Genomic DNA, 26,205 nt, shown 5'->3' with positions numbered 1-26,205 from the left:
GGTGTGGTATCATTCTTTACAACTGTGTGGTGTGGAACCATTCCTTACAACTGATTGGTGTGATGCTATTTCTTACAACTGAGTGGTGTGATACCATTCTGTACAACTGTGTAGTAATGGTGCCATTCCATACAACTACTTAGTGATGCTATTCCATATAGCTGGATGTGTGTTGTTACCATTCATCATGAAAGGAATTCTGGAAAGTGACCACCTTTGGGGAGGGATGAGATGGATGAAGGAGTTTATCAGTTTGGTTTGGGCATAGTGGTTACGAGTCGGGTAGCTAATCTCAAGGTCAACAGTTTAAAACTACTGGTGGTTCCTCTGCAGAACAATGAGGCTTTCTGGTCCTATAAAGATTTACAGCTTTGGAAACCCTACGCAGGGTCGCTGTGAGTCAGAGCCAACTCCAGTAACCACAACCACCACCACTAATTTGAACTAGTTTTAAGTTGTTAAATACAAAGCTGTCAAACAGGAGTTGTCTGGAGCTTATAGGAGAGTTTGGTTCTGTGATGAAGTTCTGATTGGGATCAACATTGATGAGGGAGAGGATGGAGTATCAAACTGAATCTTGAACAATGATACCACTTAATGGTTAGGTAGGGAAAGATGAACACAAAGGAGCAATTGAAGATATAGCCTGAAAGGTAGCAAGAAACTTTTGTTTGTTAAGTGCCGTCAAGTTGCTTCTCACTCAGAGCGACCCTGTATAGGGTCTCCAAGGAGCGACTAGTGAGTTTGAACCACCGACCTTGTGGTTTAAACTGACCTTGCGGTCTAGTGCATTATCCATACCAGGAAGAAAACTAAGAGAGAGTAAAACCATAAAAGCAAGGAAGTAGTATCTCAGGAATAATGGAGCACTGAACAGAGTTGAATCTCACTAATAGCAAGTAGTTTGAGGACAGAAATTGACAATTGGATTTAAACATGGCCATGTGAAGATAGGTATGTGTGAATGGGAGACCAGAAGCACCCCTCAATGCAGCCCTCCTAAATCTGGCACCATGTAAATCTCAGAATCATATCATAACCCAGAGCTGCCAGTCTTGGGGAGTGGTGTTTAGGATACGCATTGGATTGCTAACCACAATGTCAGCAATTCGAATCCACCAGCCATTCCGTGGGAGAAAGATATGACTCTTCTGCTCCCTTAAAGATTTACTACCTCAGAAACCCTATACAGAGTTGTTATGAGTCAGAACCAACTCGATGACACACAGCAACGCAATATAAGAAACCGGCAGAAGAACTCTTTGGGGTACACCAGAGTTTTCTATAAGATTTGTACCTACTCTCTTGTTGATTGTTGTTGTAAGTGCTGTTGAGTCGGTTCTGATCCTGAAAATTAATTCATTTAGTAAACTTTATGGGCGGTGTTGTATAGAAAGTAGGAGACAGACAATCCATGCCTTGAGTACACTCACAGAATCTGTTTTTGTTAAGTGCTATCAAGTCAGTTCTCTGCTATGCATAGAGTTTTCAGTGACTAGCGATTCGGAAGTAGTTTGTCACTCTTTCTTCCTAGTCTGTCTTTGTTTTGTAGCTCATCTGAAACCTTTCCACCATGGGTGACCCTGCTGGTTATTCAAAACACCGGTGGCATAGCCCTCAGAATCACAGCAACTCAAAACCACCACAGCACGACAGACAGACGAGTGGTGGCCGTTCTGACCCATAGCGACCCTGTATAGGGTTTCCAAGGAGTGGCTGGTGAGCTTGAACTGTCCATTTGCCATTTAAACTGACCTTGATGTCCAGCCTCTTAACCCGCAACACTATGCCAGCACTCCAGAGAGGAAAGATGTAACTATAATGCATCTAGAACTGTCAGCTAGGCATAATGTAAGCATTCTTAAGAAAAGCACAAACTGTTTGAATTCAAAGAGGAGGAAGCTTAATAGATGAAGTGGAATGCAACATCACAACCACATGAAATACACAAGAGAAAAATTGAGCAGATTTCGGGGCAAGCAGTCTGCTAGAAATCTGAATCCTACTCTCTCTGAGATAATTAACACCTTAGGATTTATTTTAGTGTGTCACTGGGAGCTCATTAGTCTTTTTAGGTGTCATTTCCTCCCTTGTACTTTTGCAAACACATTTTCAAGTCCTTTTCAAAGGTTTGTTTACAAGGTTGAAATTATAATAAATGAAATTTTCTGAAAGTGCTTAAAAGGTATAACTTTTACGGCTTACAATTGCCAGTAATAAGCCAAATTTAACTGAAGTATCCAAAACGTCAGTACTGCTTTGTGTGAAAAATAAAGATAATGCGAAGAGTATGTGTGTTAGCTATCTAGAGCTGCTATACCAGAAATACCACAGTAGATGCCTTTAACAAACAGTAGTCTATTCTCTCGTAGTTCAGGAGGCTTGAAGTCCAAGTTCAGGGTACTGGCTCTGGAGGCAGGCTTTCCTTCTCTGTAGACTGTGAGGAAAGATCTTTGTCTTTTCTTAGCATCTGCAGGTCTAGGATTGCATGGAGAGTTCCATGCATGTTGGCATCAATCTTCCCCTGGATCTAGAAGCTTCACTGTGTGGTGGTGTCCTCAGGTCCAGAGGACACACTCCACTCCTGGCTCTTCTTTCTTGGCGGTAGTAGGTCCCTCTTAATCTGCTCACTTCTCTCCTTTTATCTCTTGTAAGATGAAAGATGTTGCAGACCACACACACACACACACACACACACACACACCAGGAAACTTCCCATCAATTGGTGGACACTCATACCCCATCTCACCATGGCAATTTAACTTTTAACTACTAAGCCACTGAGAATGCTGACCAGTCAAGTTGACGCAAAACCTTAACTATCATAGTCTGTTTTGTTCTGTTTCTCTTTTTCCTGGTTTCTTTTGAACTCAACTATTGGCAGAATTTAAAGTCTAGAATGAACAGATTAAAACCAGAATTTGTATTGACACTAGTGTTTAAAATAATAAACTATTGACAACTATTCTTATCAAATGATTATGTTTATTTCTACCCACTGCCATCGAATTGATTTCAACTTACGAAACTATGTAGGGTTTTCAAGACTGTAAATTGTTAGAGGAGTAGACAGCCTCATCTTTGTCTTAAGGAGTGACTTTGAACTGCTGACCTTTTGGTTAACATTCATTGCTTATCTTACAGTATTACCAGAGCTCCTTTCTATTTAGGAAATGGTAAAACTTGGATTTGTATATATGACTCTTCCTTTTTTTTTTCTGAAACATTAGTGTTCTTATTAAGAATTAGTCATACTTAGCCCAATGTAATGCTTTAAATTAGTTTCAAATGAAAAAGGGCTCTGAAGAAGACTGACTTTATCAAACAGAAGAGATCTGATATGACCTGGAAATCATAAAACAATTCAGGAGAAGACTACATGTTATAGCCAACTTTGTAAAATCCATGAAAACCCCTCTTACCAATACCGCCCTAAAAAGTGAGCTTGAGAAAGTGCTTTATTAGTCTTTCTGTGTGAAGCTATTGCTGGGTTCCCTGTTGCACCATGCTCACTTGGGGTGGTGTCACATACCTGCTCCATCTAATTGATACCCTTGACCAATGTACCACACACAAGCTATGAAAAGGGAAACTTTGTAACCATTGTACAAAATTCTAAGAAGCCTGGGTGGCACCATGGTTTAAGCATTGGGTGGCTAACTGCAAGATTGGTGGTTCAAACCCACTAGCTTCTCTGTGGGAGAAAGATGAGACTGTCGGCTTCCACTGATTTTCAGTCTCAGAAAGCCTATGAGGCAGTTTTGCTCTGCCCTACTGGGTTCACTCTGAGTTGGAAATGACTCGACAGCATTGGGTTGATTCGTTGGTATACTAAACATTTAATTCCCCTATATTTTGTGTGAGTGGAGTGAGATGGGTGTAATGATAATCAAATATATTTTCAAGAATCTGATAAACAGCATGGATCCTATTTCCTGTACGGAATCCACGTATATGGATTTAGAAGAGAAGGGCTTTGAATGCCAGGGGCTGAAAGCATCCTTGAGACACTTTTTCTGGATGCCAGCTTTGTCCTCTGAACTGGTTACTATCATGTGAAGAAGTATGGTGAACCACATGCTTTATTCTAGTATTTTCCTGCCAGAAGTGACTCCAAAGTAACAGTTCTGCCTCTGCCGCCTTGTACAGTGTGAGGCCAGCTGTCTCTTACTTACACTGGTCAACCCAGTCTGTCACTACTCCCTGCCCTGATGCTGTTCTCCTCTTTGTCTTTCCAGTTTGTCCTTTTTGCTGTCTTGCACATGCCTGATCACTTGGGCACACTTTTTTACCTCTCTCTCAGTCCAAATTCTGTGCACAAAGCTTTAGCTCAATACTCATTTTTTGCTTCTGATTAGTCCTACCATAAAATATTTTTTTCTTATTTGAGAATCTCTCAATTTCTCTGCCAGCAGTTTTTCACTTAGCTATGTAGTGTTGCTCATGTGTGTTTCCTGATTTAAAAAGTATATTGATGGCAAAAGTTCCTACGTAAAGTGTTAGAGCTGCATCCTCTATTTTTATTCTACCTCAGTCAATCAGTAGCAGTGACTAGCTGTGTTATATATGTGTGTCTTACATTAAGAATATCACATCAGGTCTGGTAAAAAAGACATGGGGATAAGACTTTCATGATTCCATAATAATTGTTATCATGTTATCATGACCAATTGTGATGGTCACAATTGTAAAGGTAGAAGTTTTGTAACAAAAACTGATGAGTAGTTAATCTTACAGTCCAGAAACAGAGGACCCTAGGACCATCAAGGGAGATGCGAAACCTTATCCAGAGAAGCAGTGACACCAGAGATGGAGGCAGAGATGGGGACATGGAGAGAGGGAGCAGTGGAGGACTCTAAGTTCATGGGAAGAGAGGGACTGAGTGCTGGCGGCCAGGAGGCAGACTTGCAGAATGTGCCCTTTGGTGGTGTAAATTATTATATATGCCTGAGTGTTGTTGTTGTGTGTGTGTTTTTTAAAGAGCTAAAATGAATAGAGAGAATTACTGTTAACTGATGGTACATGGAAGGGATTATAGTCATTGTAATGAAACAAAGTTTATGATTTGTTGAATGTAAAACTGATGATCTGCCCTGTAAACTTTCACTCAAGTCACAATAAAAACTTAAAAAAAAAAAAAAAAAAAAAGATGATCCCATCAGGGTTAGAAATTCAAAGGGAGTGAAAGGGTTGCAGAGAGAGATTGAAAAAGCTTTTCCCTAGGTGATTCTGATACCATCACCTCCTTCTCCACCTTAATCTTTCAGAGTCCACTCACTATTGCAGAATGACTTCTGACCTAGCCTGAGTAACATGCTGACAATTTGTTTCTCCTCTCCTTTGCCCCAATGCCTTGGCTAAAAATTAAATTTATCAAGAGTTTTAGAGTAGGGACAGAAGGAAAAATGGAGAAATGAGATATATTGTCCATGCCCCTGCTACACATACACTATATATGGGTATACATACATGGAAACACATCCACACACACATGAACTCATACATACACACACACATTCTCATTTCCCACCTTGGTAGATTTGGCTCATGGTAGTTGCAAAACTCATATTCCAAAAAACTAAGAGGACTCTAGGGTAAGTGTATTAATACTACTTTCTTCTCTTTCATTGGAGAAAGACTTTATACTATTCTGCAAGGACATTTCTCACCTATGCACAGGCTGACACGTCTATTTACAGATTACCTTATCTACTCCTGGTGTGGTGCTGTAGGATAAGCACTGGACTGCTAACCAAAAAGGTTGACAGTTCAAATCCACTAGTCGCTCCTTGGAAACCCTATACAGGGTCGCTATGAGTTGGAACTGACTCAGCGGCACTTGACAATAGTGTCTATTCCTGCTGACATCCAAAGTAGGGTGATTTCACATAGGATGTAAAGAACCTTCACACAAACTGACTTAGTTGGATTTCTCTACTTTGCATATGAGAAAACAGAGCCCTAGAGAAGCAAACTGACTGACTGAAGGTGTGAGTTAGTAGTAGAGGTGGGCCAAGGACACAGCTCACCTAAAACCAGGTCATCATTTCTTAGCTTTCTTTGGTTTTATGGCCAGGCCCCACCACTCATCTGTCTGTTTGTTGCGTAGTGGTGGCTTGAAACTCAACATGAGAAGAAACAGCTGCAACCATCCTTTAATAATCTGAATGTGGAATGTACGAAGTATAAAGTTAGCAGACTTGAAAGCCATGATAAATGAAATGGAAAGCATAAAGATTGACATCCTGTGAATCAATGAGCTAATATAAACTGTCATTGGCCATTTTGAATGACAGGAATTGGCAAATTGGTGAGGAATGGTGTTGAATTTAATATAAAAAGCAAGTTTCAAAAACTAAACTGAAGTACAGCTGTCATTACTAGTATGATATCCATAGGCATACAAAGAAGACCAGTAAATGTCACCATTATGCAGATTTATGCACCAATAAATTTACTAATATCAAAGATTAAGAAATGAATGATTTTTCAACTTTTGCAGTCTGAAAACGATCAAACTTTCAATTAAGATACATTGAAAATTATTGGTGATTGGATTGCAGAAGTTGGAAATATGGGCTTGGTGATTGAAATGATCCTGGAGGTTGCCTGATAGAGTTTTGCAAGATATGGTGACTATACATATATATACACACTTCCTTGGACAGAATACATAGGAATCAAGTCAGATACATCTGTGCACAGAGACAGTGGAGAAGCTCAATATCGTTAGTCAAAACAAGAACAGAGTCTGGCCAAGGAGCAGACCATCAATTGCGTATATGCAAGTTGAAGCTGAAGCTAAAGAAATTTTTAGCAGTTCACATGAACCGAATTATGAATATCCCATCATAATTATAAGCACTCCCACCTGAATTTAGAGACTATCTCAGTAATACATGTGACTCAATGAACACCAATGACCAAAAGACCAGATGAATTATGGGATGGCATCAAAGGACTTATACATGAAGAAAGCAAAAAATTATTTAAAAGACAAAAAAAGAAAAACCAAAAGTGGTGTCAGAAGACACTCTGATATTTGCTCTTGAGTGTAGAGTAGCTAAATCAAATGGAAGACTTGAAGTGAAAGTAAAAACTGAACAAAAGATTTCAAAGGGTGACTCTAGAAGACAAAGTAAAATATTATAATGAAATGTGCAAAGACGTGGAGTTAGGAAACCAAAAGGAAAGAGCATGTTCAGCATGTCTCAAACTGAAAGAACTGAAGAGAAAATTCAATCCTTGAGTTGCTCCTGTAAAGATTTAGTCTTGGAAGATAATTTAAAAATGGTTGCGGTAGTAAATCAGCAAGGAACTGCAAGAACTTCATTCCAATTTCAGAAGAGGATATGGAATATGGGCTATCCTTGTTGATGTCAGATGGATCTTGGTCGGAAGAAGAGTATACCAAAAAATGCTTACTTACGTTTTCTTGACTATGCAAAGGCATTTGTGTGGATCCTAACAAATTAAAGCAAACATTGAGAATGGGAACTCCAGAGCACTTAGTTGTGCTTATGTGACGGGAAATCAAAAGGCAGTCATTTGAACAGAACAAAGGAGTACAGCGTGGTTCAAAATCAGGAAAGGTATGTTTGAGGGTTGTATTCTTTGACCACATTCAATCTGTATGCTGAGTAAATCTCTGAGAAACTGGACTCTATGGAGAAGAATGCAGCATCAGGATTGGCGGAAGACTCATTAGCAATGTGCAATGTACAGACAATACAACCTTGTTTGCTAAAAGTGAAGAGGACTTGAAGCACTTACTGATAAGGATTAGTCCACAGCCTTCAGGATGGATTACATCTCAGAAAACAAAAATCCTCACAACTGTGCCAATAAACATAATGATAAGCAGATAAAAGATTGAAGTTTTCAAGGATTTCATTTTACTTTGATCTATATCAATGCTCATGAAAGCAGCAGTATCCCATTGGACCATTGGACACATCTGCTGCCAAAAAAAAAAAAAAAAACCCACAAAACTTCTTTAGAGTGTTAAAAAGCAAAGATATCACTTTGGAGACTAAGGTGAACCTGATCCCAGCCATGGTATTTTCAGTCACCTCATACATATATGAAGGCAGGACAGTGAATAAGGAAGACCAGATAATTGGTGTCTTTGAATTGTGGTATTGGCAAAGAATATTGAATATGCAGTGGATGTAAGAAAACCGAGCAAATCTGTGTTGGAAGAAATACAGCCAGAATGTTCCTTGGAAGTGAGGATTTTGTCTCTCCTACTTGGATTCTTGGTGTGGCGCTGTGGGTTAATGTACTGGACTGCAAAGTCGGAACCACAAGGTCGATGGTTCAAGCTTACCAGCTGCTCCTTGGAAACCCTATACTGGGTCGCTATGGGTCGGAACCGACTCGATGGCCCTTAACAACAACTTTGGATATACTATCAGGAGGGACCCTATAACATAGAAGGTCAGTGTAAAAAGGTATGTCCTTAATTAGATGGACTGACAGAGTGGGCTCAAACAACAATGATTGTGAGAATGACATAGGATTGGGTGGTATTTCCATTCTGTTGTACACATGGTTGGGATGAGCTGGAAGCTACTTGATGGCACCTAACAAAGACATCATGGCCTCTATGTGTCTCACACAGTACAAGTTTCATAAATATTCACTACTTTTATAGTTAAGTACCTTGAGCTTCCTGCTGCTTTTCCTTTGCCATATGCACAGACATTTGCCCCAGCCATCTGTGGAAGGGAAAAGTCCTATCTGGCAGGAGAATGAATATGCAGATGCAATCTTTTTTTAATTACTCAAAAGAAGGTTGTTGAAGCCCTGATTTATTTAGCCATGGTCTTCAGATCTACATTCAAAGGCCATTCTCTTGTTCACAAATTATTTTATTTTGTAAGGAAATTGCACTACATTAATTTGTTCTCAATCTGTGGTCTCATTTTTCAGCATGTGTCTCTGACTTTAGTAGCTTACTAAAAGCTACTACATCACCAGCTTTTAATTTGACCCCTGGCTGTACTCTTTCCATGTTAGATCCTCTCCTCCAGGCATTGGCTTATGGTTATATCAAAGATGGGAGCAGCTGGAATCAGATGTCTGTGATTATTAAGACAGTAATTACTGATCATGCTGACACCAGAAATATTAACTAGTGCTTAAATAATTTAAAATGTTACCTGTGAAGCAAGCATGGATTCAAGGTGTCAGAATAAAAGGCATTATCTAGAATAGCCTTGACAACAAAAAAATCTTTTTGATGATATTTTATTCAAATTCAAATACTCTGACTAAAAATGTTATGTAGAGATAATGTATTTCTCCAGTTTCAAAGGTTTCATTTCTTTAAAATAGACTTATATAATAGGATCTGAAAGAATAATAATTTGGGAAAACCAATAGTTTTCTTAGATTTATAAGGGTAATAAGAGACACATGTCTCATTCTCCATGGTTTTAGGATAAGCTTGATGATGTTCTATACTTACCTGGAGTCCTGGTCTGGCACTCTTTGAGATGGTTGCGAGTTAATGTGCTGGACTGCAAGGTCGGTTTGAACCACAGGGTCAGCGGTTCACGCTCACCAGCAGCTCCTCAGAAACCCTGTACAGAGTCACTATGAGTCAGAACTGCCTCAATGCCACTAACAACAACAAACATGTATTTATATTGCACTTCATAGATCAGAACATAATTCCAAACTCAATATTTCATTTAGTCTCGATGGTAGTATTGTGAAGGAGGCAGTTTTAACCTTGTCTTAGGGAGAATAAAGGCGGACTCAGAAAGGATAAATGGGTTCTATTGATTAATTAATATAACACACAAATAAAATTTTGCTGAAGGTCACTAAAAAATATTTGCAGTGGTACATCAGTTACATGAGTAAGAAATTATAAGGTTGAGTTAGGACACAAGATTTAATTGCTATTTCATAACACTTTTTAAAATTACAAAGTGGTAGAAAACTCTCTAGTATACCCTGGTGGCACAGTGGGATAAGCATTGTGCTACTAACTGAAAGGTCAGCATTTTGAATCTACCAGCTGCTCTGTGGGAGAAATATGAGGCCGTGTTCTTCCATAAAAACATACCAACTCAGCATCCCCATGCTCTGTCTTGTACGGTCGCTATGAGTATGAATCCATAGCAGGAAATTTGGGTTTTGATTCATACCATTGAAGTATTTGGAAAACATATAAGAAACATTGTCTCTTTTTTTGGTGTAAACGTCTGGGTTTTCTCTTCATTAGAAGAGTAAATAGTAGCATGATGGAAAAATGCTTTAATGGAACTTAAAGCTTAAGGAGCTCTGGTAAAGTAGTGGAGCTCTAATAGCATAGTGGTTACAAATCAGGCTGCTAATCTCATGGTTAGTAGTTCGAAACTACCAGCCGTCCTTGGGAGAAAGATGGGGCTTTCTGCTCCCATGAAGATTTGCAGCCTCAGAAACCCTTTGAGTCAGAACCTACTCCATAGCACATAACCATCAATAAAACTTTTACCCATTGGAAGAATGATCATCATTACTCTCAAATTTATAGTAACTCTAAGGAGCTCTGGTAGCATAGTGGTTATGAATCGGGCTGCTATCCTCAGGGTCAGCAGTTCGAAACTACCAGCTGTTACGTGGGAGAAAGATGAAGCTTTCTGCTTCTGTAAAGATTTACAGCCTCAGAAATCCTGTACAAGGTCGTTATGAGTCAGAACCAACTCCACATCACATCACAACAACAACAAGAGTTAAACACAGAGTCCTGGTGTGGTGCCGTAGAGTAAGCACTTGACATCAAGGTCAGTTTGAGCCACAAAGTCAGTGGTTCAAATTCACCAGCCACTCCTCAGGAAACCTGGATGGGGTTGCTATGAGTTGGAACTGAGTTGTGATAGACACTTAACAACAACAACAACAAAGAGTAAACACAACTTTGACACCTCTTTCCACTATGGAATATTGAAGTATGACTTCTGTCCTCTCTTGGATAGCTCCAATATTCTGTACTGAATTTGTAGGTATCTTATCATGAACTATCTGAAATATTTTTCCTTGAGAGACTTGAAGCCACTTCCCATTCTTTACTTTTGTTGTTGTTGTTACTGCGTTTTAAAAATTGCCCATTCATCCCAGCATATTGCAGAGCTAACTCTTTGTGCTGGTTGTTGTTGTTGTTAAGTGCTGTCGAGTTGGTTCTGACCCATAACGACCGTGTACAGGGTTTCTGAGGCTGTGAATCTTTACGGGAGCAGAAAGCCTCATCTTTCTCCCGTGGAACAGCTGGTAGTTTCGAACTGCTGACCTTGTGGTTCGCAGCCCGATTCATAACCACTACACTACCAGAGCTCACTCTTAAGCAGTGTATATGTAGTGGAGTTAACTTCTTCACTCTTTACTGTTTTCAATGGTGCAGTAGTTAAGTGCTCAGCTGCTAACTAAAAGACTAATGATTTGAACCCATCAGCTGCTCCTCAGGAGAAAGCTGTGGCAGTCTCCTTCCAGAAAGATTTACAGCCTTGGAAACCCTTTTGGATAGTTATACTCTGTTCTATGAGCACCACTCTGAGTTGGAAATGACTTGAAGGCAGTGCGGTTTTTTGTTTTTGTTCTTTCTGTTTTTATGCTATTACATAACTCAGAGCTATGCTTCTTTTCCAAAGAACTGGATGTCCACATATAACTCCCTTAGAACCCAAAATCCCAGAGCTTCTTGAAGATTGGAGCATGTCTGGAGAGCTTGTGGAGCAGGCTCTTTTGGGGATCACAGATTTGGGGAGAGAATCTTAGTCTCAGTGTTTATATGGCCCAGTGGGCCAGTGCCAGAGAAAAAGCATGATTCTGAATATAGCCCATTATCTGCTGCTCGGATTATCCCCCAGGTCTAATTCTACTTGGACCCACACCTAAGTCCTAGACAGGGAAATGCATCACCAAGAGCAAGAAAGATTTTTTTTTTTTTTTTTTTTTGAGTGCATTGGTGAATTGAGCTGTGCTGGCACTTAAAATTTTAATTCCTGTAGAAAGGGAAACCTTGGGTAGTATCTGCTTATGAGGAGTGGTTTTGTGGTATCGTTGGTGTATCCTAGAAGCTTCTGCTTGTCAATGATTTGGGCATGCTCCTGTACCCATTGGGCACATACATGAGTAGGTTCAGTAGCAGACAACACTGCACAGAGCGCAGGTGACAAGATGGAAACTGAGGGGCAGCTCTGCTTTTTAAAACCCTGTGAGACAGATGGATGAGCACGTCTTTGAAGTGAGTTTCTGCAGTGATGGGTGTGTAGTGCAAATTGTGAAAAAGGAATTCTTTCTCACAGTCTTGAGAACTCTAGTTTTTAATGAAATGGCCTGGGAAATAAAGGCTCACACAAATGATAAGATGTGATTTATCCTGTCTTCTGGGAGAATGTTCACTTTACCAAAGCAGTATCAGTAAGATTAGTAAGATTTCAGATACTTAAATTTTGAGTGCATTTAGGTAAAAAGTATTTTTTTTTTTAAATTATGTTATTTTAGTGATGTGTGCCATCCTAATCAATCTGACTATTCGGAATTATATGTAAAATCTATTTCAGCTCTTGGTTAAAAAAAATGTGTGTGTGTATATAAATGAATTCTCCACCCATTTAAACCAGATTCTGTTTACTTGGCTTTCTTTTTTCATAGCACTTTCTACCTCCTGGCGCACCATATGATTTATTTATTAGCCATGTTTATTGTTTTTTCTCTGTTTTCTCATGTAGAAGGAAAGTCCTATGGGGCAGGCATTTTGTCTGTTCTGTACACTGAGGGGTCCCAAGTGCCTACATGAATGCCTGGATATCATGGGAACTCAATAAATATTTACTGATTATTGTCAAGAATCTGTCATTGAATTGCCTGTGAAATAAGAAATATTATAATTGTTGTTTTGTTTTGCAATGAATGAGGACCTGGAGAATTCTTACATGACATTGATAATTAAGCAGGATTAAAGTGTTGGAGAGGGAAGAGTAGCGGCCTGCCACTTGTGAATTTCCAATTTTCATCGATGTTTTTGTGCTTCAACCATGTTTACTACACTGAGTTTCCTTACACTGTTACCCAGTAGACTGTGAAATAGGCCCTAGTGAAGTAACCAGTCTTCTAGCTCCCTCTCATTCCCTTTCTCACTTCTCTAGAGGAATAAACATTTCATACCCTGCTTACTGGGGATAAGAAAAGAAAAAACAACAACAACACATAAACAAGAAGCAGCTGATAAAGAATAAAGAAAGGGAATGACTATCTGGTGAGCACAAACAATAATAGAAAAAAATGTACACAATTGAATTTTATACACTCACCAAGAATGATAATAGGTTTACTTTTAAACTTCCTTGGCAGTCATTGTAAAAAGAGAAAGTTGATTAGTTACATTTCAAACCAATTGTTTAGAGCATTGATACAGTTCATTTCTTTAGCCTAACACCAGAACAAGACCAGGAAGAACTCTCTCCTACCACCAAAATATTTTCTTGAAAAGAATACTATGTAGAACATGTAATGAGCAACATCCAGCAAGCATCTCCACAGGGCTGTTGAATTGCTTCCATGTGGCTTTCATTTCCAGTCTACCTTGGTAAATGTTGTTCCTTGTTGTGCTGTCAAACCGGTTCTGGCTCATATTTACCTTGCATACAACAGAATGAAGCACTGTGTGCCTTCCTCACAATTATTGCTCTATTTGATCTTATTGTTGCAGCCACTGTGTCAATCCTTCTCATTGTGGGTCTTCCCCTTTGCTGTTGACCCTCCACTTTACCATGATGTCCTTCTGCAGGGACTGGTTCCAAAGTGGGTGAGATGAAGTTTCACCATCCTCGCTTCTAAGGAACATCTGACTGTACTTCTTCCAATACAGACTTTTTCATTCTTTTGGCAGTCCATTTCATACTTAATAATTCACTGAAATACAAGGACATCAGTTCTTCTTTGGTCTTCCTTATTCAGCTTTCATATGTATATGTTGTTGTTGTTAGGTGCCATGGAGTCAGTGCCGACTCATAGCAACCCTATACATAACAGAATGAAACACTACCAAGTCCTGTGCAACCTCACAATCTTTGATACATTTGAGCTCATTGCTGCTGCCACCATGCCAATCCATCTAGTTGGAGATCTTCCTCTTTTATCTCTGACCCTCCACTTTACCAAGCGTTATATCCCTCTCCAAGGACTGGTCCTTCCTGACAATATGTCTGAAGTATGAGAAATAAAATCTGGCCATCCTGGCTTCCAGGAAGCATTCTGGCTGTACTTCCAACACAGATCTTTTTGTTCTTATGGCAGTCCATGGTACTTTTAATATTCTCCTCCAATACCATAACTTAAATGCATCAATTCTTCTATGGTCTTCCTTATTCACTGTCCAACTTTTACATACATATGAGGTTATATATGATGTTACCATGGCTTGGGTCAGGTATACCTTAGTCCTGTTTGGAATCTTTGTTTTTGAAGACTTTAAAGAGGTCTTGTATATCATATTTGCCTAATGCAATATGTCATTTGATTTCTTGACTGCTGCTCCATGAGTGTTGATGACTGATCCATGTAAAGTCTTTACTCCATTTATATGGATGTTGTTTATTGGTCTAGTGGTGAGGAGTTTTGTCTTCTTTACATTAAGATGCAACCCATACTGAAATCTGTGGGTTTTGATATTCATCACTAAATATTTTAAGTCCTCTTCATTTTCAGCAAGCAATGTTGTATCATCTGCATATCACAGATTGTTAATGAGTCTCCCTCCAATCTTGATGCCATGTCTTTTCTTCATATAATTCAGTTTCTCAGATTATTTGTTCAGCATGCAGATTGAATAAGTATGGTGAAAAAACACAACGCTGGTGCACACCTTTCCTAATTTTAAACCATTCAGTGTTCCCTTGTTCTGTTTGAGCAACTGTCTCTTGGTCTATGTACAGGTTCCTCTTGAGCACAGTTAAGTGTTCCAGAATATTCATTCTCCATAATGTTGTCCATAGCTTGTCATGATCCACAGAACTGAAAGCCTTTGTGTAGTCAATAAAACACAGGTAAACATCTTTCTGGTATTCTCTGCTTTTAGCCAAGATCCATCTGACATCAGCAGTAGTATCCCTCGTTCCATGCCTTCATCTGAATTCAGCTTGAACCTCTGATAGTTCTCTGTCAATGTATGTTTCCAGACGCTTTTGGATTATCTTTAGCAAGATTTTAGTTGTGTGAGATATTAATGATATTATCCAATGATTTCCATATTCCTTTGCATCACCTATCTTTGGAATGGGCACAAATATGGATCTCTTCCAGTTAGTTGGCCCGGTAGTTGTCTTCTAAATATCTTGGCATCAATGAGTACCTCCAGTGCTACATCAGTTTGTTGAGAGATTTCAATTTGTGTTTTATCAATATCGGAACCTTGTTCTTCGCAAATGCCTTTAATGCACCTTGGACTTCTTCCTTCAGTGTCATTGGCTCTTGATCATATGCTGCCTCCTCAAATGGTTGAACAATGACCATTTCTTTTTGGCACAGTTGACTGTGTATTTCTTCCATCTTCTTTTGATGCTTTCATCAGCATTCTATATTTTGCCCATAGAATTCTTCAATATTGCAAGTCGAGGCTTGACTTTTTCTTCCGTTCCCTCAGCTTGAGAAATGATGAGTGGATTCTTCCCTTTAAGTTTTCTAACTGCAGATCTTTGCACATTTTGTTATGATATTTGACTTTGTCTTCTCAAACTGCTCTTTGAAATTTTCTCTTTAGCTCTTTTGCCTCCTCATTTCTTCCATTTGCTTTAGCATCTTTATTCTGGAGAGCAAGTTTCAGAGTTTTTTCTGACTTCCATTTTCGTCTTTTCCTTCTTAATGACCTTTTGCTTTCTCCCTGTATGATGTTCTTGATGTCATCCCCCAACTTTTCTAGTCTTTGGTCTTTAATGTTTAATGTATCAAATCTGGTTTTAGGATGATTTCTAAATTCAGGTGGAATATGTTCAAGGTTGTGTATTGGCTCTCATGGTCTTGTTTTAATTTTCTTCAGCGTCAGCCTGAATGTGCATATAAATAATTGATGGCTTGTTCCACAGTCTGCCACTGGCCTTGTTTTGGCTGATGATATGGATCTTTTCCACAGATGTAGTCAATTTTATTTCTGTGTATTCTATCTTGTGAGATATATGTGTACAGTCATCTTCTATGTATTTGCAATGAAGAATTATTGGTCTTGCAGAATTCTATCATGTGATCTCCAGCATCGTGTCTTATCACCAAGGCCATATTTTCCAACTACTGATCTTTCCTCTTTGTTTCCAACCTTTGCATTCCAATCACTAGTAATTATTAACATATCTTGATTGCATATTTGATCAATTTCAGACTGAAGAAGTTGATAGAGTTCCTCAATTTCATCATCACTAGCATTAGTTGTTGGTGCATAAATTTGAATTATAGTGATACCACTATAACTGGTCTCCTTCTAGCCGTATGGATATTATCCTATCAAAGATGGTGTTGTATTTCAAGACAGATCTTGATATGTACTTTCTGATGATGAATGTGACACCATTCCTCTTCAATTTGTCATTCCTGACATAGTAAACCATGTGATTGTCAGACTTAAAATGTCCAACGCTGGTCCATTTCAGCTCACTAATTCCTAGGATATCAATGTTGTGCATTCCACTCATTTTTGACAATTTGTAATTTTCCTCAATTTATACTTCATACATTCCATGTTCTGTTTATTCATGGATGCTTACAACTGTTTCTTTTCATTTTAAGTTATGCCCCATCAGCAAATGAAGTTCACAAAGGCATTTACTCTATTAGCGTCGACAGCCCAACTCCACTTTGAGGAGGCAGCTCTTCCCCAGTCATATTTTGAGTGTATTCCAACCTGAGGGGTTGGAATACACTCTGGTACTATATCTTCTGGTACTATATCTGACAATATTCTGTTGCTCTTTAGCATATTTTAATAGTCAATATTCTGGTGATAGCTGGCAGGTTCCATTGCTATTCATAAGGTTTTCAGTGACTAAATATTCAGAAGTAGTCCGTTTCTCCTTCTTTTTAGTCTGTCTTTATCTGGAAGTTCATGTGAAACCTACCTATTATGGTTGACTCTGCTGGTATATAAAATACCGGTGGCCTAGCTTCCAGAATCACAGCACCATGCAAGCCACCACAGTACGACAAACTAGCTGACAGGTGGTAGTCACATCTATATCAGGTGATTGAAAATACCATGGCTTGGGTCAGACACATCTTATTTCTCAAAGTAACACCTTTGCTTTTGATCACTTTAAAAGGTTTTTTTAGCAGCAGAAATGTCTAATGGAATGCATTAGTTTATTTAATTTTTTTTTTTGTATGTTACTTTCATGGGCACTGATTGTGAATCCAAGTAAAGCAAAATCCTTGACAATGCAGAGATTTCCCCACCTGTTGTGATATTGCTTATTGGTCTAGTTGTAAGGAATTTTGTTTTATGTTGAGTTGTGATCCATCTTGAAGGCTGTAGTAGTCTTGACTCTTCACCAGGAGCACTTGGTTTATGTTGTTAAGTGCAGTTGAGTTGTTTCCAACTCATAGCAATCCTCTATAGGATTTCCAAGGAGCAGATTGTGGGTTTGAACTGCCGACCTTCTGGTTAGCAATCCAGGGCTATACTAGAGTGTGACACCAGAACTCCACTTTGTAGAGTAATGGTAGCTTGGAAGTAGGGTGGGGAGGTAAGATAAGGTGGAGGTGCACAGCCTTTGTAACTGTGGCAAAATAATGACAAGAGCTAACATTTCTGTGATTCTGATGGTCAAAGCACTGTTCTTAGGACTTTACTCATATTGACTCATTAAATCCTTAAAAATCAAGCTGTGAAGTAGATACAATAACAGCCTTATTTTACAGGATGAGAAAATGGAGCCACAGCAAGGTTAAGTACTTGCTTAAGATCGTGTTAAAGCAGAGTGGCTCTCCACTGGAAGCACCGGACTGCAAACCAAAAGGTCAGCGGTTCGAACTCACCAGACACTGCATGGGAGAAAGATAAGATTTTCTGCTCCTGCAAAGATTTCCAGCCTCAGAAACCCTATACAGAGTCGCTATGAGTCAGAACCGACTTGATGACATTTAACAAAAACAACAATAAGGTCATATTGTTAGTAGGCTGGTATTTGAAACGGAACTATACAGATTGGCTATAAATTTTCACCGATGCATCTCTGGAACCTGAGGCTAGTTTTAGAGGACACAGAAAAAGAATGGTCATGTTCAGAAAATTATATGTTGTACTTGATTTCTTGGAAATTATTGGACAGTGATAAAAATAAAGATTTCACTCTTTTGGAAATCTCTAGAGTCCAAATATTCAATGTTGCTAATAACGTAGTGATTACGAATCGGGCTGCGAGCTGCAAGGTCAGCAGTTCAAAACTACCAGAGGTCCCTGGGAGAAAGATGAGGCGGTCGGCTCCCGTAAAGATTTACAGCCTCGAAAAACTGTGTAGGGTCGCTATGAGTCGGAACCGACTCCACGTAACAACACATAACAACAACAATGCTGGAAGCAGTATAGTCTCTCATGAGAGTTGCAAACTCTACTCAGACTTTCCTGGGTTCCAGTCCCCACTCTACCACTTACTAGCTTGATGACCTTGGGGAAAGTACTTCATCTTGTACCCTAAACTTGGATCCCTGGTGTGGCGCTGTAGGATCAGCACTGGACTGTAAACCACAAGGTCGACAGTTCAAACCCACCATCTTCCCCTTGGAAACCCTATACAGGGTCACTATAATTCAGAACGAACTCAATGACACTTAGCAACAACAGCAACATATCCTAAACTTGAGGTCGATATTATATTCTCTACTTGTTTGATGGGATCTGAAAGAATTTCATAGAGGGGATTTTTAGTAATTTCTCTGAAGAGAACAAAAGTGGTTTTGTTTTTGTTTTTGTTTTTAATGGTATGTTGATAAAAAAAAAAAAAAAATTCAGCCAAGCTATTATAGTAAAGGCTTGGGATACAGATGTTGTCTTATGTGGACAAGTCTATTTTTATATAATACACAATTATTGAAACAATGAGATACACTTTCAGTATGAAGTAAATGTGATATTTTTGTTATATTTTGTTTTACACACTAAAGTATCTAGCAGTTCAGTGTATAGAATACTACTAAGGAACAATAACATCTTGGTTGGAGCATATACTATTTTTTGTTTAAAGTAAAAAAAAATATGTGATCTTCAGATTTTGTGCATTGGGAACATTATGATTGATGAAGGAAGGAGTCTACTTTAGTCATTGTGAAACATGAAACATGATGGATCTGACAGACTTTTTTCACTCAGCTTCCCCCACACTATTCTCTGTGAGGTTCATCCGCCCACATGTCGAGCTCACTCGGGCCTATTGACTGAGCTGAGAAAATAGACTCCACTCTCCTCCTCCTCTTCTGACTCATGCCAGAAAGGCATGTAGCAATTCAAAACATTTCTCAAATCACAAAACATAATGTGGAAAACTTTCTTGTTTCTGACTTCAGAATATACTTTAGTATTTTGACATTTGTATAACTGATTGAATTTGAGATTCACTTCATTTCTTTCGGGACTTTCCCTGACCACCCAAACTATATAAATGCCTCACTGAACGTGTAAACGGTAGAGGTCATGTCTGATTTTCTCAGGCTTCACAAGGGGGCAGGAGAACGAAACTGAGAATCAGCCCAAGGCTGATTCCTATGACGTGGAGGTCAGATATGCCTCCACCCTACAACCTTCTTTACCATATTTTGACACTGACAATTCCTCCCATCACACTCTACTGCATATCTGGGCCTTTTGCAAGTGGCCACAGAGAACGCATAGCCAATACTCTTGATTATGGAGTTTATTAGGGAAGTGAACAGAATACGATTCATGATCAGAAACAACTCAGGATGCAGCAGTCGTCCAGTCAGGAACGTCTCTGCCGTACTCTAGGCACGCATTACTCTTGTGTTCAGCCTCTCAGCCTATAAATGTCTATAAATATCTAAAGGGCACAATCTGCAAGCCAGCCTCCTGTCCGCAGGCACTCAGCTTCATTCAATCCATGGCCTAAAAGCCCGAAGCTGATCTGTCTCTCCATGCCACCACCTCTGCTGTCATGCTCTGCTTATACTCCTGGGACCATCTATCTGTTCCTGCTTCTAAGATGGCTCCTTTTAAACCTACCGGCATGGCAAAACGAACCCATTCTGGCATTACAGTCCTGTCCACCCTATTTGCATTGCTGTTGTTGTTATGTGCCGTGGAATTCGGTTCCGACTCAGCGAGACCCTGTACGGGGTTTCCAAGGCTGTAAATCTTTACGGGAGCAGAAAGCTTCATCTTTCTTCCGCGAAACAGCTGATAGTTTTGAACTGCTGACCCTGAGGTCTCTGGTAGAGTAGTGGTTACGAATCGGGCTGTGAACCTTAAGGTCAGCGGTTCGAAACTACCAGTCGCTCCGCGGGAGAAAGATGAGGCTTTCTACTCCCGTAAAGATTTACACCCTCGGAAACCCTGTACAGGGTCGCTATGGGTCGGAACCGACTCAACGGCACTTAACAACAACAACAACAATGCTACCAGAGCTCCTTCTCTATTTGCATAATAATCATCTGGTGGGCATTAAGAAGTCTTTGGCTAGAAGAGCCATATTAAGTAAACTCAAGGTACCATATTGACTCTACCATGTCATGTTATGGCTTTCATTGTTGTATCCACCTCTATCCAGTATTTTCTCTCTCTTTTTTTTTTTAAATTATATTCTTTGTTTCTTCTCCCTAGAATGTCTTTTCTCTGAGAACAAGGAAATTGTTGGACCAGCACATAGAAATATGTGAGGCAAATAGAAAGAGTTATTGGATATTTTTGAATAGATGAATATTCCCAAAAGCCTCATGAATTTTACTTCATTTGAATTGATTTTCTAGTTCCAGCTCTGATACCCCGGTTAGTCTTTTTTCTGCTATTGCTGACAGAAGGGGACATGATTCCACTGTTAATGCTTACATCTGTTCATACTTAATCATGGTTATTCATTAACCTGGATCCAGAGACTATGAGTTCCCATTCATTGCTGCCATCATCTTTTTGTATTATATATTGACTTATATTGACTCAGTATCCGGTATTTTCAAAAAAAAATATTAGTATTTTCTATTTGACTGAATTACAACAGCGTTGTAAAAATTCTTAGTGGCATCTCTAATTTAATGATGTCTTAAAGTTCCCCAGTAAGACTAGTGATTTTGTACTGTGTAATTGGTATTGTGATTCAGAAAGTATTTCCACATTTTTCTTTCCTAACAGATTTGAATATTTTTCAAAGGTATCTAGTTGTATTAGCTACAACTTAGAAAAAGAAGCTCAGGATGTGAATTATTTGAACCTGGTTGTTGGAATTAACTGTATTGATCTTAAAAATTCTTTCTCAAATTAATATTTTTTGTTTTCTTTAAGGATGATTATGATTTCAGTATTTTGAGTGCACACTGTATTTTCCAAATGCCTCAGTTTTCACCTCAACTATATGAGTAAGGCAATATTGTTGTAAAATTGAGAATTTTTTTTCCCTTTTTTTTTTTCAAAGTCAAGGTATTAAGTTAGGTTAATTTTTAAATAGAAATGAAGTTTTGATTTCTTTTCAGTCTTGCTGCTTTGAATTTTCTAGGGTTATGTATACATTTTGCAAAGAGATTTTGAGAGCCTTTACAATGATAGAGCAAAGTATTTATGTAGGTGTCTGGAATTTCTACATTTGTGGTGAAAATCTATTAACTTTAAGCAAAAATGCTTTATAAACAGTACATTTATTAGCAGGTTGTCTACGAACAACGCTTTTCTCTAGCATAGAAATGTGTGGGAAGTGACTCCTGGCCCTGTAATTCACAGCTAAGATGTCACTTAATGCAGAATTCAACCCTGCTGAAGGATTTTAACCTCATTCCCACGTCCTTTCTTCTACTTTACACCTCTCGCTCTTTTTTTTTTTTTTTAAAAAGGAAAATTATGCTTTAAGAAGTGATACCTATTATCAGTTGTCATGTTTTAAAAATTAGACATTTTGCTTTACAAAGGTATTGTAATCTTACTCTTCCATGCATTCCTGGCATAAGGTAAATGCTCTTTAAATGCTGAATGAGTGAGTGGATGATTAGTGAATGGTTAACCCTCTGCCATTAAGTCAATTCTAATTTATAGCAACTTATAGGACAGAGTAGACCCATAGAGTTTCTAAGGCTATAAGTCTGTACGAAAGCTGACTAGCTCTTCTTTCTCTCGAGGTGAGACTGTTGGGTTTGAAGCACCAACCTTTCAGTCAGGAGCCTAATACTTAACCTGCTGTGCAACCAATGTTCCTAGTGAATAGTTTAAATAAAGTCTTTGTTATTCAATGTAGTCAAAATCGGTGTTTTCATTGGAAATCCAATCTTTTGCTTGAGCTGACAAAGTGTGACGTGATATAACTTTAGTAACTGAATAGACTAATAGTGTTCTTTTCACTGTAGAGAAGGATATTAGTTGCTTCTCCATTGTGGAAAGATAGACAAAGAGAGAGAAGAGGAAGGGAGTTCCTCTTGATCTTGATCAGAGATTGGCAATTTTTTTTTTAATATTTTATTTATTTGTTTATTTTTAATTTAATTTTTTTATTTTAGACTTTGAGACCTATTGGTCTCTACTGTGACTATTGTGCTACTGGAGTGCCCAAGCAACTGTGCAGAATCCCTAAACGAATCAGAATGGCTCGGTTTCAGTAAAAGGAACCCTGGTGGTGCCATGGTTAAGTGGACAGATGCTAACTGTGTGGTTGGCAGTCCTAACTCACCTGCTGATATGTGGGAGAAAGATGTGTGCTCTGTTTCTGTAAAGATTACAGCCTTGAGTGCTGTGGAGTAGATTCCAACTCATAGTGACCCTACATAGGGTTTCTGAGGAGTGGCTGGTGAGTTTGAACCACTGACCTTACAGTTCAAACTGACCTTGAGGTCGAGTGCTTATCCTACAGCCCCAAACCCTTTGGGACAGTTATATTCTGTGCCTTAGGTCTCTACGAATTGGAATCAATTTGATGGCAGTGGGTAATGAGATGTTCCAATAAAACTTTATTTACAAAAATAGGCAGTGAGTTGGTTGGATTTGACAATATGTTGTAGTTTTTCAACCTACAGGAAAGACTGATCTTTAAATCTTAAACTCCTTAATTAGCCAGTCATGGTTCTCTGCCTCAGAGGTTTAGAAGATGTTCAAGCTAAAGTATACACTATTTATATAAGAGGAAATTTCCTCTAGTTTCTTACATTGATCAGGTAAACTGAAATGGGAGATGCAAAGCTGCTTTAGCACCTGTGGTAGGCAGAAAATATCATCCCCACGCTACAAAAAGCATTCATGTTGTAACTTTTTTAAACTTTTTATTTTGAATTGAGTGAAGGTTTACAGACAAGATCAGCAGTTTTACATTCAACAAATCATACACTTTGTGTCATCTCAACGATTGCAGTCCCCTCCATGTAACAACAGTTATCCCACTTCCTCCTTGCGGGTCCTATTTCCATTCCACCCTCCTTCCCATCCTTCTCAACTTTGTCCTCAGGTCAATGTTGCCCTTTTGATCTTGAATGATTGACCATTCCACAGTGAGCAAACCTTGCTAGTGTTGTTGTCCCCTCTATCTGCCTATTTACTGCTTGACCGAAAATTGGCCATGAAGGTGAATTCCAATTCCAAACCTGAAGCGTGGTCGAGGGCCATAGTCTTGGGTTCCTCCAGTCTGTTTCTGACCAGAAAGCCCGGTCTTTTTTGTTTTTATTATTTTGAGTTTTGTTGTACATTTCCCCCTCCCCCCCCCACTCTATCTGGGACCTTCTAATATGACCCCTTTTAATGTGACTACTTTCTAATGTGACCCCTTCTAATGTGACCACAAGGTATCCGGGAACCATATAGATCTTCTGGTCTTAGAGTCATGGTGACTTGCTCTATTGGTTTATTAGACTAGTTGATTGCAAGCATCTTCAATTTTCTTTCGTTCACACATGGAGATACCAATAGTTGCACCTTAGAAGGCGGCTCGTGAGCTTTTAATATTCCAGATGCTACTCAACCAAAGTAGAATGGTGTAGGCAAAGTGACTAAAGAATACAGGTCTGTCTGTAGTTGAACGACACTGATAGCTTAAAGAACAAATATCCAGGGGCAGTATCAGGGAGAGGTGGGGAACTGGGGATTCTAACTGCCCCTTAAACAGACTTTCCACTATTTTTTGTTTTCAGCCCATCCTGGTACCATTAATTCCTGAGTCTTTTGGCTACTGCTTGGTAAAAATTGGATTTTATCTTTGCATTCCCATTACTAGTTCAGAATTCACCTTTCTCAGGCTTACTGAGTCAGTTGCTGTTCACCCTCTCCACAGTGTACATAAATCAGCCATATGCATAAAGATGACTAGGTAACTCAACCTTGTAAGTTCCATCTTTGTACTCTCTTTATACTGTCTAGGAAAGTGAAGTTTAAATTTAGGTAACTTCAAGTTACCATTATTGAAGCCAGCATGTAAACCTAGTCAGTCTGACTCCATAAATCACTTTATTAAGCAGTCTGCTCAACTCCGTCTCCAGCTAGTACACAGTTCCCATGTTACAAAAAGTGTAGCTAAGAGACTTTCATATCTTTGATACGTTTTACTTCATTCTTGGGAGGCCCCTCCTTTTTTTTTTTTTTAAATGCTCTTCCATTTAACTTCTCTCTACATTCCACACAATGCCAAGCTCTCTTTTAGTAAGGGTACATGGTGTAGCAGAATGTTTGTGAGGTGGCTTTGAGTCCCAGCTTCACCAGCTGTGTTTGAACCTCATGTACTAACAGCTTTTCTTCTGAGAAACAGAAAGGGCAAGGTTCCATTTAACTTTTACAGTGCTGGATTTTTAATAATTAAATATAGTCACATATGAACATATTCCTAGGCTCTTTGTTCAGTTCTTGAACTCCCGTATTTCCTAAATTCTCAATGTCAACTGCAGATATAAGACATACATCTTATTTCAAAGGGAAACAGAGTAGTACCTTAATGTATTTGTCTATTTAAGATACAACCCTAATACAAATTTTTAAATGACAAGGAATTGTACATCTTTTAATATGAAAAAATACAGAATCTCTTTGACTATTAGAGTTACCACAATATATATATATATAATGCCCTATTTTCTAGATTATAAGCTCTTTGAAGGAAGACCCTATTTTTAAATCTACTTGAGTTTCTCATATCTTGTTCAGTAATTAATGTTTATAAAATATTTGAATAAAAGAAAAAAGTTTTAAAATTCAATAATAAGAGTTTTCTTTTACAGTGTTTGGACTATAGCTAGATCATAAATTTAAGGACTGTAAACCATATGTTTTCAATTTTTGGAAATAATCGTAAGTTAAAGGAGAATATTAATTTACTATCTGATTAAGAACTATTATTTCCAGTGAAATAATTATATATGTGTTGTTGTTTATGTATGCTTGAGTTGAATCTTACTCTAATTAATGACTCTACATGACAAAGTGGAGTCCTGGTGTGGCGCTGTAGAATGAACAGTGGATTGTTAACCACAATATCAGTAGCTCAAATCCACTAGCCACTCCGTGGAAATTCTATACAGGGTCTCCATGAGTCAGAACCAACTTGATGGCACTTGACAACAACAACATGACAGAAGGTGGTGGTGGTGGTGGCTGTGTGCCATGGAGTCGGTTCCAACTCATAGCGACCCTGTACAGGGTTTCCGAGAATGTAAATCTTTATGGGAGCAGAAAGCCTCATCTTTCTCCCGTGGCACAGCTGGTAGTTTTGAACTGCTGACCCTGAGATTAGCAGCCTGATTCGTAACCACTACACTACCAGAGCTCCTTGACATAATAGAACAGAGAAAGCCCCATGGGGTTTTCTTGGTTGTAATCTTTATGGGAGCAGATTACCAGGTTTTATCTCCCTAAGAGTGGCTGGAGGATTAGAACTGCCAACACTTTGGTTAGCAGCCAACCTCTTAACTATTTTGCCACCGAGCTCCTTCACATATGCACAGCACATTGAATTTTTTTGCCATTTAAAAAAGTAACATTTTAAGTAGAGGACAATAAATGCTGGTGAGGATGCGGTGAGACTGGACCATCCTACATTGTTGGTGGGATTG

General features: G+C 38.8%; 1 protein-coding gene across 3 annotated transcripts in view; it reads left to right on the top strand.

The window, feature by feature from the left end:
• The window catches only part of KLHL32 (kelch-like family member 32), a 358,168-nt gene that overhangs the window by 25,438 nt on the left and 306,525 nt on the right, over positions 1-26,205 (top strand). The gene's annotated exons all lie outside the window — the stretch shown is intronic.

Source organism: Chrysochloris asiatica, unplaced genomic scaffold (genome assembly GCF_000296735.1).
Source record: "Chrysochloris asiatica unplaced genomic scaffold, ChrAsi1.0 scaffold00084, whole genome shotgun sequence".
Classification (NCBI taxonomy): Eukaryota; Metazoa; Chordata; class Mammalia; order Afrosoricida; family Chrysochloridae; genus Chrysochloris; species Chrysochloris asiatica.
This window is presented reverse-complemented; position numbering and strand designations above follow the sequence as displayed.